The sequence below is a fragment of the Dermacentor albipictus genome, unplaced genomic scaffold (assembly GCF_038994185.2).
Source record: "Dermacentor albipictus isolate Rhodes 1998 colony unplaced genomic scaffold, USDA_Dalb.pri_finalv2 scaffold_19, whole genome shotgun sequence".
In the NCBI taxonomy this organism is placed as follows: domain Eukaryota; kingdom Metazoa; phylum Arthropoda; class Arachnida; order Ixodida; family Ixodidae; genus Dermacentor; species Dermacentor albipictus.
Genome location: NW_027225573.1, coordinates 3,787,535 through 3,799,748, shown reverse-complemented (window position 1 = coordinate 3,799,748; position 12,214 = coordinate 3,787,535). Strand labels below are relative to the sequence as shown.

The window sequence follows — 12,214 nt, the reverse complement described above, 5'->3', positions numbered from 1 at the left end:
TTTTGGACAAGTCGACTCATGGAGGAAGGAAACTTGGGAGAGGCCCTGACGTCACTCTTTGTGAAGCCGGAAGTTGGCGTTGCTCCGCCTATCGGGCCAGCTCTCCTCTCTTGTTTACATTTCTCGCGAAGCCGCGCCGCGCGCAACCGGGCTGCTCGGACGCGCGCGCTCCGCAGCAATACTGAACAATCGTTAGCACGTTAGCATGATTATGCCAAAGAGGGCAAAATTTCCCGCGGATATTCTTTCGTCCGTTGCCATTGCCGTGGCGCGGTGACTACGAGGAGCACGAGCCGCATGATGCCGGGGAGTTGCCTAATCCTGGCTTTGGAGAAGCCGTCGCAGCTCTGGAGTTCCTCCTCAGGTACGTCGCACCTCACAGCGACGCTGACAGCAATGCGGCCTTCCAGGCTATTGAGAAATGTGTGGTGATTTCTAGCGAGCGAAAGAAACGGCAAACCACCATTCCAGACATTTTCAAGTCCTAAGCGCACTCAGTGGAAATAAATTGTCTATAGTGGAAGCTGCAATTTTCATTCATTTTCGGAGCTTTCCTCACTGTTGCGTTTTCCCGGCTGTTACGTTTCTTTCCCCCGGTCTGGTGAAAAACGTATGAACGGGGTTCCACTGTATACTTTACGTAGGTATTTCTGTACACCCACTTGAGCTTTCATCAAGCGTGAAGTCCTCCGGTTTAAGCAAAAGCATGTCATACATGTCACAAGCACCGTTTATTGGACCTTCTAATGGTATTTCGATGCACCCAGTCGGCGAGAGAAGACCACTGGAATGTGTTGCATGGGTGAGAGCGAGCAGGGCACCTGAAAAAGTAAAGCCAACAATTCATTTTCACTCATGCAACAGGTTAACACATAGGCAAAAGCGGTTTTGCCTATGTTCACACAGGTAAGAAAAGTTCAGCATTCAGATCATAGGAGATAATGAACAAATCTTATTGAAAAATATGTGGTTTCATGCAATGCCTAGGCTTCAAGGGAAAGAGGATTACTGTGGAAAAATAAGTTGCCATAATTAGCAGGCTACTCAAACAAGTGTTATAAAACAAGATGGACACATTGTTTGATTAACAATAATTACTAGCATCGAAGCAACAGAATACAAGCATGAAATGTACCTTTGAAAACTACAACAGGTTGAGATAATAAATTACTCAGGAACTAAACCCTTATTAATGGGAAAATCAGACATCTACCCCTTCGTAGCAATTGCTACAAAGGAAACCCCATACAGTTTCCTCAAAAGAAAAGCCTCAGAGTTGAAAAAAAATTTGTCCTTGCCCGGGACTCGAACCGGGGACCACTGCCTTTCCGGAGCAGCCGGTCTACAATCTGAGCTAACCAGGCGGCTAGCAATTTTTCTTCAACTCCGAGGCTTTTCTTTCGGGGAACCCGTATGGGTGTCCTTTGTAGCAATTGTTACGAACGGGTGGATGTCTGAATTTCACTTTATTAATTACTTCTTTCTCGCTTGCAGGTTTCCGCGGAACTACTACGTCAAACTAAACCCTTCTGCCAACAAAGTAAATACCGTAGTGTAGTGCCTTTGGCATTGCGCTGCTCAAGCAGAGGGCATGGGATCAAATCCCGGCCACAATGGCTGCATTTCGATGGCAGGGAAATGCAAAAACCCCTATGTAAGGTACATTGGGTACACATCAAAGAAGACTAGAAATCCCATCAACTTGAAGTTTGTGATATGATGATGTGAGCCCAGGCCTCAAACATACAGGGATGGCACAATGAACACAGAGAGGCTTTAAAGACACGGGGACGGGACTAGGGTAACGTACACGATAAAACACACAGTTCACTTCATGAGTGTCTGTCGCTTAGGTAGTCAAGCACAGCGTCAATGTAGGAAGGCAACTTATCGCGTGTCGGTATCAAACACACAAGGCACGAAGAGACGCAACGATGAATCTGTAGCAGCGGGGAGGCGCAGGGGCTGGAGGCCGGGGCGGATGCCCGGCACACGACGAGCCACTCGCGTGAAAGCTGGGTCGGGACGTCTGCCCACCAGTGTAGTCCGTCCGAAAGGCTTGGCTGTACCTGAACACGCCGGCATCGGATGCTTGCCCAGCAGTGGAGCAGGCCGGTTGAAGCCCAAGGACAGCCCGGCCTGTTCTGACAGCACACCCAGGAACACCAACCTTGGGTAGACGAACTGCTCGGCTCGTTCGGCACAGAAGGCCAGCCCAGGAAGCTCAGGCAGTTCGCGTGGCTGCCGCTTCGGCCCAGACACCGGCCCTTCTCTTCCTCTTCGTCTGTCGCCGCCCCACAGCAGTCACGCACATTTGGCCACGCCATTCAAATAGTCCAAACTCCTATGAGTTTTCCCCGCAAGTTTAAGAAGTCGAGGAGGGCAGCACTATGGTGTATCAAGAGTCGCACAGTTCATGCTACAACTTTCATGTCACATTGATCCGGGTCTGTAGCTATTCTGCTTAAATAGTCTGCACCAACGTTGTCACAGCCACGAAAATACTCTACATGAAAGTCGTAATTCATAAGCAGTAAACTCCAACGGAGTACACGACTGTTCAAGTGCTTCGCAGAATTGGGGTATCACAGCAATTAGTGGACAGACAGCAGGATCAACAGTTTACCGTAAAGGTATACAGTCGCCGACCGTTTATTCGGACCTCACGGGGACTGCGGAAATGTCCGAATAAACAGGTGTCCGAAAAAGCAGATTAAGAAAAAAAAAATGAAATCCTTTATTTCCACGCACTTATTCGGGCTCGGCAGTAGGCTTAAAGAAATCGTGAATGTGCCGTTGCACGCTGTTCCGTTTACGCGCAATCAGATAAGCCTGAATCTCAGAGAGTGTCTGAAAGCAGAGTCACTGCTTGTAAACGACCCGCATGTAAGGCAGCGTAGCACATGGTGCGTCAACTTCCGACTCGGTCATCGTCCGGCGGTGCAGCAAAAACCTGATGAATGATCTCGCCGTCGTCGAGTTCTGCGCATGTCAGTACAGCAGTGTCACCACCTGTGAAACTGTCAGTGAGACGGTGTCCAGAACCGCAATGCAACCTTTGCGCAAGTCTCAGCGGAACATTTTCCGCGTCGGTAGGGAGCACATCGGAAGGCGACAAATCGTAGGCCTCCCGGCACCCGCTTGCCGGCATTACGCAGCGCAGTCTGCACGGGCACTGTCGGCGCCATGAGAGACATGACGCGATGTTTCCGTATGCCGCGTTGGATCGCCGAAACCTCGACACAGCACACAAAGCAAACACCGCCGTGCCGACACCAGTCACACAAATGAAAAAACGCGGCCTGCTCGCAGCGTCGTGCGCGAAGAAACAAATCAGCTGCTGGATTGTCTTGACATGGCTTACTAAGCTGAAACCGGAACTGCTGCAGAGCCACTCTATCGAACCAGGCAGAAACGATGATGATGAGCGGGGATTTCCAGTAGCGCCACTTCCGTTCAAAACAAAAATGGCATTCAGCAAGTCGAACCGTACACCAGTCAGACTCGGTGCTCTCGACCGAGTTGGCTCAAGGAGAGTCCGAAAAATCAGACGAGAGGTTGCAAGGTGTCCGAACTTTCGGCAGTTGTTATACATTATGGTCTATGGGGAGAATGGCGGTGCCGCGAAGCTGACCGAATAATCGGGCATGTCCGAATTTTTGGAGTCCGGAAAATCGGTCGGCGACTGTACATGAAATTTCTGCACCGCCAAACTATGGTGAGGCACTCCCTCTCAACTGTGGAGTAGGCAGCTTCACGTGGCAGAAGTTTCCGGCTAGCGTAGGAGACAGGATGCAAACGCCTGTCGTGTTCTTGCAAAAAACTGCTCCGAGACTTCTCGAAGAGGCGTTCGTGCGCAGCACAAAGCGTTTGCTCAAGTCTGGAGCCTTTAGTACAGGCTGCTGTGACAACAGCTCCTTTAGTCGCATAAATGCCTCTTCGTGCGGTGTCTGCCAATTCAGCCAGTTCGGAAAGCCCTTCTTCGTAAGGTCAGTGAGTGGATGGGCAAGCTCAGCATAGTTCGGAACAAAGTCCCGGTAATATCCTGCGAGTCCTAAGAAGGCCCTGAGCTCCTTCTTCATTTCAGGTCGTTCAACAGTGTTGATCTTATTGGCGGTGTCTTTCATGGGCTGTAAAACGCCTTGTCCTAACATATGGCCCAAGAAGCATGTTGGTGGGGAGCCAATTTCACTTTTCTTGGGTTTTATGGTTAGTTTGGCTGTGCGCACTCTGTGAAACAAGCAATTTAAGGTCTTTAAATGCTTGTCCCATGTTTCTGTGGCCATAAGAACGTCATCGAAGTAATAGTAAACATGAGATACATCTCCGACAACCTGCCTCATCTATGGGTTGAAGACAGCAGGTGCTGTCTTAATGCCAATTGGTGCAGTCCAGAGTCGCATCAAAACGCGGCTTTGGACTTCGGGGCGGCCATGGGTACTTGCCAGTATTCTTTTGTGAAGTCAAATTTAGAAAAATAATGACTTCCAGTGGGCTTCGCAAACATCATCCCTGCTCTAGGAATGGGCTCATAGTTGGGAACTGCAGTTTGATTACCGTATTTCCATGACTGTAAGTCCACTTGAATGTAAGTAGACCCCCCCCATATCGCGCGACAGGAAAAAAAAAAGAGCATACCCGAGCGCACATTGCATACGAAAATTTTTTCCTAGCTGGCATGGTCACTGGACTAATCTTCACTTGTGCCATCATCCTCACTAGTGCTGCCATCGTCATCGCTGCTATGGTCCTATAATGCGTCGTCATCCAACGAAATTCCACATTTGGCCAACGACCGCACTACGACATCTTGTGGCACAGCAGTCCACGCCAAATGCACCAAGCACACGCAGCCGACAGGGAGGCTCTTTTGATGGGTCCAGTTGGCGTAAGTTCGTGGTCTTCTGCCGCCACCCACTCGTACTCACGGCGGAGCAGGTCCTTAAAAGGCGAAGATCCGGGCTTGTTTCATAACCATGTCGCACTTCACTGGCAGGGACCGATCATGCACTTCAGCGACGTACCCCGCAAGCTTAGCTTTCAGCTCTGGAAAGCGTCCCGTTTCGGTCCGTGGAAAATTCTTCGCTTGCCGTCACAGGTGAAAATTTTGCTTTGCTACAGTCGCCACTCTTGCACCACCGGTTCAGAAACATTGAACTCACGGCCTGCTGCGCAGTGATTCGTTTCTTCGGCATAAAGGATGGCAGCCCTCTTGAACGCTGCTGTGAATGAGGGCCGAATGTTTAGTGGGCCTGGAGCACTCATGGCAACTGAGGAAGCATGGAAGCAGCACATAGCCGACAGTCGAGCGCATCAAACTAAGAGCTACAGGGAAACAAAAACATGTGGGCGACATTTGCTCTTCCATGAACTATTGATACCTCCTGCAAGCGCCGCCGTTGTGGGCGTGCTGCCGCAAATGGAACAGCGGCACTTCCATCGACTATCAACACCCCCATGGGTGTTGTGTGTGCTGTAAAACTCTTTAAAATGTTGAAAAAACCCTTCCAAAAAGCGAACAAATGCACAGGATAGTGAAAACTACGGGTAGGGCCATACAGCAAACCTAAAATTGTAACTACTTGTAGCTCCCCTGATATCTCGTTATTCCCGCCTTTTTGGCAGTGCCATGTTTTCCTTTCGATTGTAAGTCGACCCCCCCCCCCCCAACTTCAGATTTTCAAATTAAAATAAAAAAAGGTCGACTCACAATCATGTAAATACTGTAAGTTGTTAAAAGTCTACGTAGAGGTGCGCTGTGCCATTTTTCTTTTTGACCACTGCAATGGGTGCCTGATATGATGACTGAATTTTCTATGATGCCCAACTTCAGCATGTCCTGGACTTCTTGTTCCAAGGCATTTTTGACAGCAAATGGCATGGGGTATCGCCGGACTTGTATGGGCACAGTAGTAGTCAGTTTCAAATGACATTGCAGGATACAGTCAAACCTCGATATATCGAACACGGATATATCGAATTATTGCGTATATCGAACACTTTCTATATCACGTGGAAAATCGCATGCATTTTTAATTTTTTAATTCGAACGGGGCCGGATGTAAAATGGATATATCGAACTCCGCCGCCCCAGACCAAGTGCGCTCTGTTGACAGGAGGCGAGCTTTCCCGCAACACTCTCGAAGATAGCGGCGGCGCGATGGGCGTTCCAGACTGCTGCGTACGACAGCTCCCACATCGGTTGCGCCGAGGGCGCCATTTGAACGTAGCGGCGTACACACGCGGCGGCTTGGAGCCGGCCACGGCCGGTCTCGAGGGGAGCGCGCGCTGCGCGCGCTTTAAAGCGCGCGCTCCCCGGCCGTATGCCAGCCCGGCCGCCTCAATCACGCGCGCCCTCGCCCCCGCCGTGCGCGCGTGATCGAGGCGGCCGTGGAGCCAGTTCGAGCGCTTTGTCGGTGCTGAGCCACACAGCATGTGCATTGAGGACTTCGTTGGCGGTGACGACAGCACCGGAACAGTGGCGGAGTCAACAGACGTGGAGATCGCGGCAGAAGTGACTGCTGAGCGGCCAAGCGAAGACGCTGCCGAGGCTGATCCAGCAAGCGCTGATGTTGCCCCGCTCCCGACTGCAACTGAGGCTGTAGCTGCTTTGGCCGTTGTACGCCGCTACTGCGGCGCAATAGAAGGCACTGGACCGTCTGTTGTGCACCGTTTGGACTGTGTTGAGGACGCCGTGGTCAAGCACGCGGTTGCCAATATGAAGCAGGCTACGGTGCTTTAGTACTTTCAGCGAACGAAATAAATACTTTGTTTGAAGCTTCATGCGAGTATCTATTGCGCCACGATTGGTTCATTGATTGATTTGTGCTAGTTTTTTACGCGTTTTCTACGTGATTTTATATATCGAATTCTGGCTATATCGAACTATTTTGCGATCACCGCGCTGTTCGATATATCGAGGTTCGACTGTATCAGTCTTTCCAGGTAGATGGGAGAATACATCGTCATAGGTTGTAAGGGTAGCTTCAACTTGGAGTTGCTGATCCATAGTCAGTTGGTTTGAAATGGCGACGTCTTTTGACATCTGCGTTCGGACGAGCGATGGGTAAGGCAGCGCTGTCTTTTCAGCCTCTAGATCTGTCGCGTCATTTGTACCCCTCGTTGCCGCTGTTACCTCAAGCAATTCGCTGTTGGGTCGTTCTTCATATTTTTTTCAACATATTTATGTGAAATACCATTGTCTTGCTTTCAAGGTCAACAACATAGTCCAATGAACTTTCCATTTCTACAACGTTGAAAGGTCTCTTTCACATGAGTACAGTAAACTCTCAGTTGTACGAACGTCGGTTTATCAAATATTTCAGAATAACAAACTTTTTAAAAATCCCCGGCAGTTTTCTTATAGATTTTATGCAAAAATGTTTCACTTAAACGAATTTCGGAACAGTCAATATTTCAGTTTAACGAACTCGATCAGAGGACCAAGGCTTATTTTTACAATCAGTTCAATGAAGTTTTGCGCCCTGCACTGCAGGCGCAACCGATGCCTACGGTCATCAAACCGCCGCTCCAGCAGCAATGTAACGTCGCTGGTGCTACAGCGCCCCTGGGGCAAAGCGGCGATCTGTCACACCACCAAGCACATGGTGTTTTTTCCCGACCGGCTAGTCGTGGCATGGTTGTCGTCTCTTTCTTTCCAGTCTCGTCGGTTCCACGTGTGCCCATAAACAACCAACGTGGTTTTTTCATCGGCTCCGTTCAGCCTTCAAGTTCCAATTCAGTTCAGTTCAGTTCCAACCTTCCAACGGCAATTCGCGTGCCCACTTTCGAGATGAGCGCGACGAAACCGAAGCGGTTGTCTCTCTCGGACAAGCTGAAAATCCTTGAGCGCCTGGACAACGGTCAAAGGCAAGTGGACATTGCAAAGGACTATGGAATTGCACTGTCAACGTTGTCAATGATTGTGAAACAAAAATTGAAGCTTGAAGGAGAAAGATTGATCAATCCCACCAGGAAACGACTCTGCACGGGGTACTTCAAAGAAGTGCACGATGCCGTTGCAGTATGGCTTCGCGACCTATGATCTCAAAGCATTCCAGTGTCCGGCCCGATGATACAGGGCAAAGCGAAGGAATTCGCCTTTCTTCTGGATGTTCGTGGCTTCGAAGCAAGCAGTAGATGGCTTACACAATTTCGGGATAGGCATGGGATCGCGTGGAAAACGATTTGCGGCGAAAGCAAGGATGCCGACCAAGAGGCAGCGAGAACCTGGAGGGATGAAAAACTTCGCGATACTATCATTATCGGATATTCACTTGACGACGTTTACAACGCGGATGAGACTGGTATGTTTAATCGGACTCTTCAAAACAAGACAATGGCTTTCAAGGACGACAGTTGCAAAGGCGGGAAGCAGTCAAAGGTTAGAATTACGGTGCTCTTGTGTTGCAACGCCAATGGCACCCACAAGCTCAAGCAGCTAGTGATAGGGAAGTACGCGAAACCACGATGTGTTAAAGGTCTCCCTTCACTGCCATGTACCTATAAAAGCAACCAAAAGGCATGGATGACCAGGAATGTATTCAGCGAATGGCTCCTGACCCTGAACGAATAAATGAAGAAGGCAAAGAGAAACATTCTTCTGATAGTGGACAATTGCTCAGCCCTCCCTGTTGATGTCCATTTCAGCAATGTGCGTGTCGAATACCTCCCACCTAACTGCACAGCTGTGCTTCAACCGCTCGACCTGGGCATCATTCAAAACTTGACGGTGGAGTACCGACGGCGGCTGGTTAAGTAGATTTTGATTAATCTGAGGGTTGGCAGCAATGCCCCCATCAACGTCAGGCAGGCAGCCAAGATGGTGACAGGCTCCTGGTGGTCAGTAACTCTGGCTACCATTAGAAACTGCTGGCAGAAATCTGGCCTTTCCCCTGAGCAATGAATGCAAGCCTGAGGAACAGCGCAACGAGATGATAGACTCCGTGATGTGAACAGAGATCTGTCATCAGCTGGAGGTCGATAGCAATGCTTCGTTTGAAGACTATGCACAGTGCGACAGTGCACTGATTACCTGTGCTGGACAGACGGATCTGGAGATTGTTTCCAGTGTTCGTCCTGAAGAAGGAGAGTGCGTTGAAGAAGAGGAAGCCAGTTTCAAGCCTTATAACTCTAGCTAAGGTTGTAGGGTACATTGGAAAGTTGAGAGACTGTGTCTCTCAACTTTCCAGCAAACAGCAAGCTGTGCCAGAAGAAGTGTACAAAAACATTGACTCTTTGGACAGTTTTGTTACTTCCTGTGCTCTAAAAGTACAAGTGCAGAAGAACACAGATTATTTTTCTAAGTGAGAAAGGCAGCATTATAACTGTTATGAACCTTGTACTTGATGATATGTAGAAATTCCATTTCACACATTTGTAACACTATGGATGCCATGTCTTTTGCTCCATGAATTGCACTTCAAACTTTTGACTCTGTATGCCATGTCTTATGTTGGTCTAGTGAATATTCAGTTTAGTGAACTTTCAGTTAATGAACTATTTCCTTCGGTCCCTTGAAGTTCACTCAAGTGACAGTTCACTGTATCAACTTATTCCTTTCACCAGGCAGCAGAACAAGTACTTTGTCTCCAGGAGTGAGCTCTCACATCTTGGCTTTCCTGTCATAATACGTCTTTTGTTGCTGCTTCGCTTCCGTGAGTTCTTGCGTGGCGATGGCACACGTACACTCTAGCCGTTGACCCAGTTCCACGATGTATTCACAAGATTTTGTGTCGTTATCCAAAAGGGGATTTGTCCACGATTCCTTTAGCACAGCCATCGGACCACGGACATAGCGACTATACAGTAGTTCAAATGGCGAGTAACCGATGCTGCTCTGTGGCACTTCTCGGTACGCGAAGAGTAGCGGGCCGAGGTAGTGGTCCCAATATCTAGGCCGCTCTTCGCACATCCAACCTGGCGCACATTTTAATGTGCCGTTAAATCATTCCACTAATCCATTTGCCATGGGGTGGTACGGTGTGGTAGGCAATTGCTTAAATGACAAAAGACGACTGAACTCCTTCATCACAGCTGACATTAATTAGGATCTGCGGTCGCTGACAATCTCCCACAGTAAGCCCACTCGGGAAAACATTTCGACGAGTCCTTCCGCAAAAGTTCTGACTCGGTAGATGGCAGGGCGATAGCGTCAGGGCATCTGGTGGCAAAGTCAACCATAGTAAGGATGTAACGGTTGCCTTTATCTGAAGTTGGAGATTAAGGACCAATAATGGCGATGCCTACGCGAGCAAAGGGAGTGTCAATTACAGCCATCGTGACCAGTGGTGTGTGTCTGACTAAATGTGTGGCAACGTTCGTTGACAGACGTCGCACGATTTAACAAACCGTTTCGTCTTCAACGGGACACCTGGCCGGTAAAATTCAGTAACGATTCGATCCACCGTTCTTGTCACACCCTGGTGACCGGCGAGGATCTCTTCATGAGCCAACTACATCACCATCCGCCTGAGAACGTTTGGCACCACTAGCTGATCGAGAATTTTTCCCACCTGACAGTGTGTGCTTCCTGCATAAAATGTCATCCTGTAGGTAATATTCACTTGCGCGGCCATCCGCGCTCATCATCTTGCCGACCTTTTCGAAGCGTCTCCTCACAGACCCACCGTCCCTCTGCAAAGCTTTTAATTCCCTCTCGTGCATTTGAACATCCTGGCAGGCTCACAAAAATTGCAATAGGATGATGTGGGCCCACGCCTCAAACATGCACGGATGGCACAAGGAACAAAGAGATGCTTTGGTAATGACACGGGGACGGGACTAGGGTAACGTACACGATAACACACACGGTTCATTTCATGAGTGTCTGTCGCTTAGGTAGTCAAGCACAGCGTCAATGTAGGAAGGCATCTCATTGCAGGTCAGTTAAAAAATTAAATTAAATTATGGGGTTTTACGTGCCAAAACCATTTTCTGATTATGAGGCACGCCGTAGTGGAGGACTCCGGAAATTTTGACCACCAGGAGTTCTTTAATGTGCACCTACATATAAGTACAAGGGTGTTTTCACATTTCGCCCCCATCGAAATGCGGCCGCTGTGGCCGGGATTCGATCCCGCCACCTCGTGCTCAGCAGCCTAACACCATAGCCACTGAGCAACCACGGCGAGTAATTGCGGATCGGTATTACACACTCACGGCACCAAGAGACGCAACGATGAATCTGGAGCAGCATGTGGCGCAAGGGATGGAGGCCGGGGTGGATGCCCGGCACATGACGAGCCACTCGCGTGACAGCTGGGTCGGGATGTCTACTCACCACAGGGTAGTCTGTTGAGAAGGCTTGGCTACACTGGAACACGCAGGCGTCGGATGCTTGCCCAGCAGTGGAGCAGGCCAGTTGAAGCCCAAGGACAGCCCGGCCTGGTCTGCCAGCACACCCAGGAACACCAGCCTTGGGTAGACGAAATGCTTGGCTCGTTCGGCACCGAAGGCCCGCCGAGGCAGCTCAGGCAGTTCGCGTGGCTGCCGCCGCAGCCCAGACACCGGCCCTTTCCTTCCTTTTCGTCCTTCGCCGCCCCACAGCAGTCATGCACATTCGGCTGCGCCATTCAAATAGTCCAAACTCCTATCACAAAGTTATAAAAACCGGAAGAAATTTCAAGATAAGCAAACTCACAAAAGTAGAAGGCCCTGGCCATGCAAAGACCATATAAAGCCTTTCAAGGTAGGTGGCAGCAGCTGCTAAATTTCTTGCAAAAGCTAAATATAGCAGAAGCAGTATGTTTTGGTAGATCACTTTTGCAAGGTATTGTACTATTTGGCACCCGACATGGTGGGCATCTACGAGCAACAGCGATTCGTGCACAAATCGTAGCAAGCACTGTTGCACATAGGCATTGACGCGTCCAAAGCCTAGTCACACACTATATCGCGAAACTACTCGTACAACAAAAAAGAAATGAACCGGCAGTACTGCCCAAGGGCCGAGATGTTGTAGTCATGCTTTCTGCTTGATTATGTGCCACTGTTTCTTCCACCGTTTTTGACTGGCGTATCCCGTACTGATAACGCGGGTGGAGATCACTATGACCACTGACGAAGTGTAATTAGAAACGGCATCAGAAAAGGCATGGTAAGAAAACTGCAGCCCTGAACTTGTTAATAAAGAAAATACCTATAGCATAAAAAACATTATTTATTTATTTACTTTCGGGGCCCTGAGGCACTACAGAAAGGAGTGGGGGAAACA

The 12,214-nt window shown here is 49.3% G+C and overlaps 1 long non-coding RNA gene across 1 annotated transcript in view; it reads right to left on the bottom strand.

The window, feature by feature from the left end:
* Window positions 1–717: 717 nt before the first annotated feature.
* The window catches only part of LOC139052159 (uncharacterized), a 41,151-nt gene continuing 29,654 nt past the window's right edge, over window positions 718–12,214 (bottom strand). Inside the window, exons 4-5 of the long non-coding RNA XR_011509746.1 lie at window positions 11,282–11,564; window positions 718–821 (exon numbers count right to left, since the gene is read on the bottom strand). This is a non-coding gene — a long non-coding RNA (uncharacterized lncRNA). The remainder of the gene's footprint in view (window positions 822–11,281; window positions 11,565–12,214) is intronic.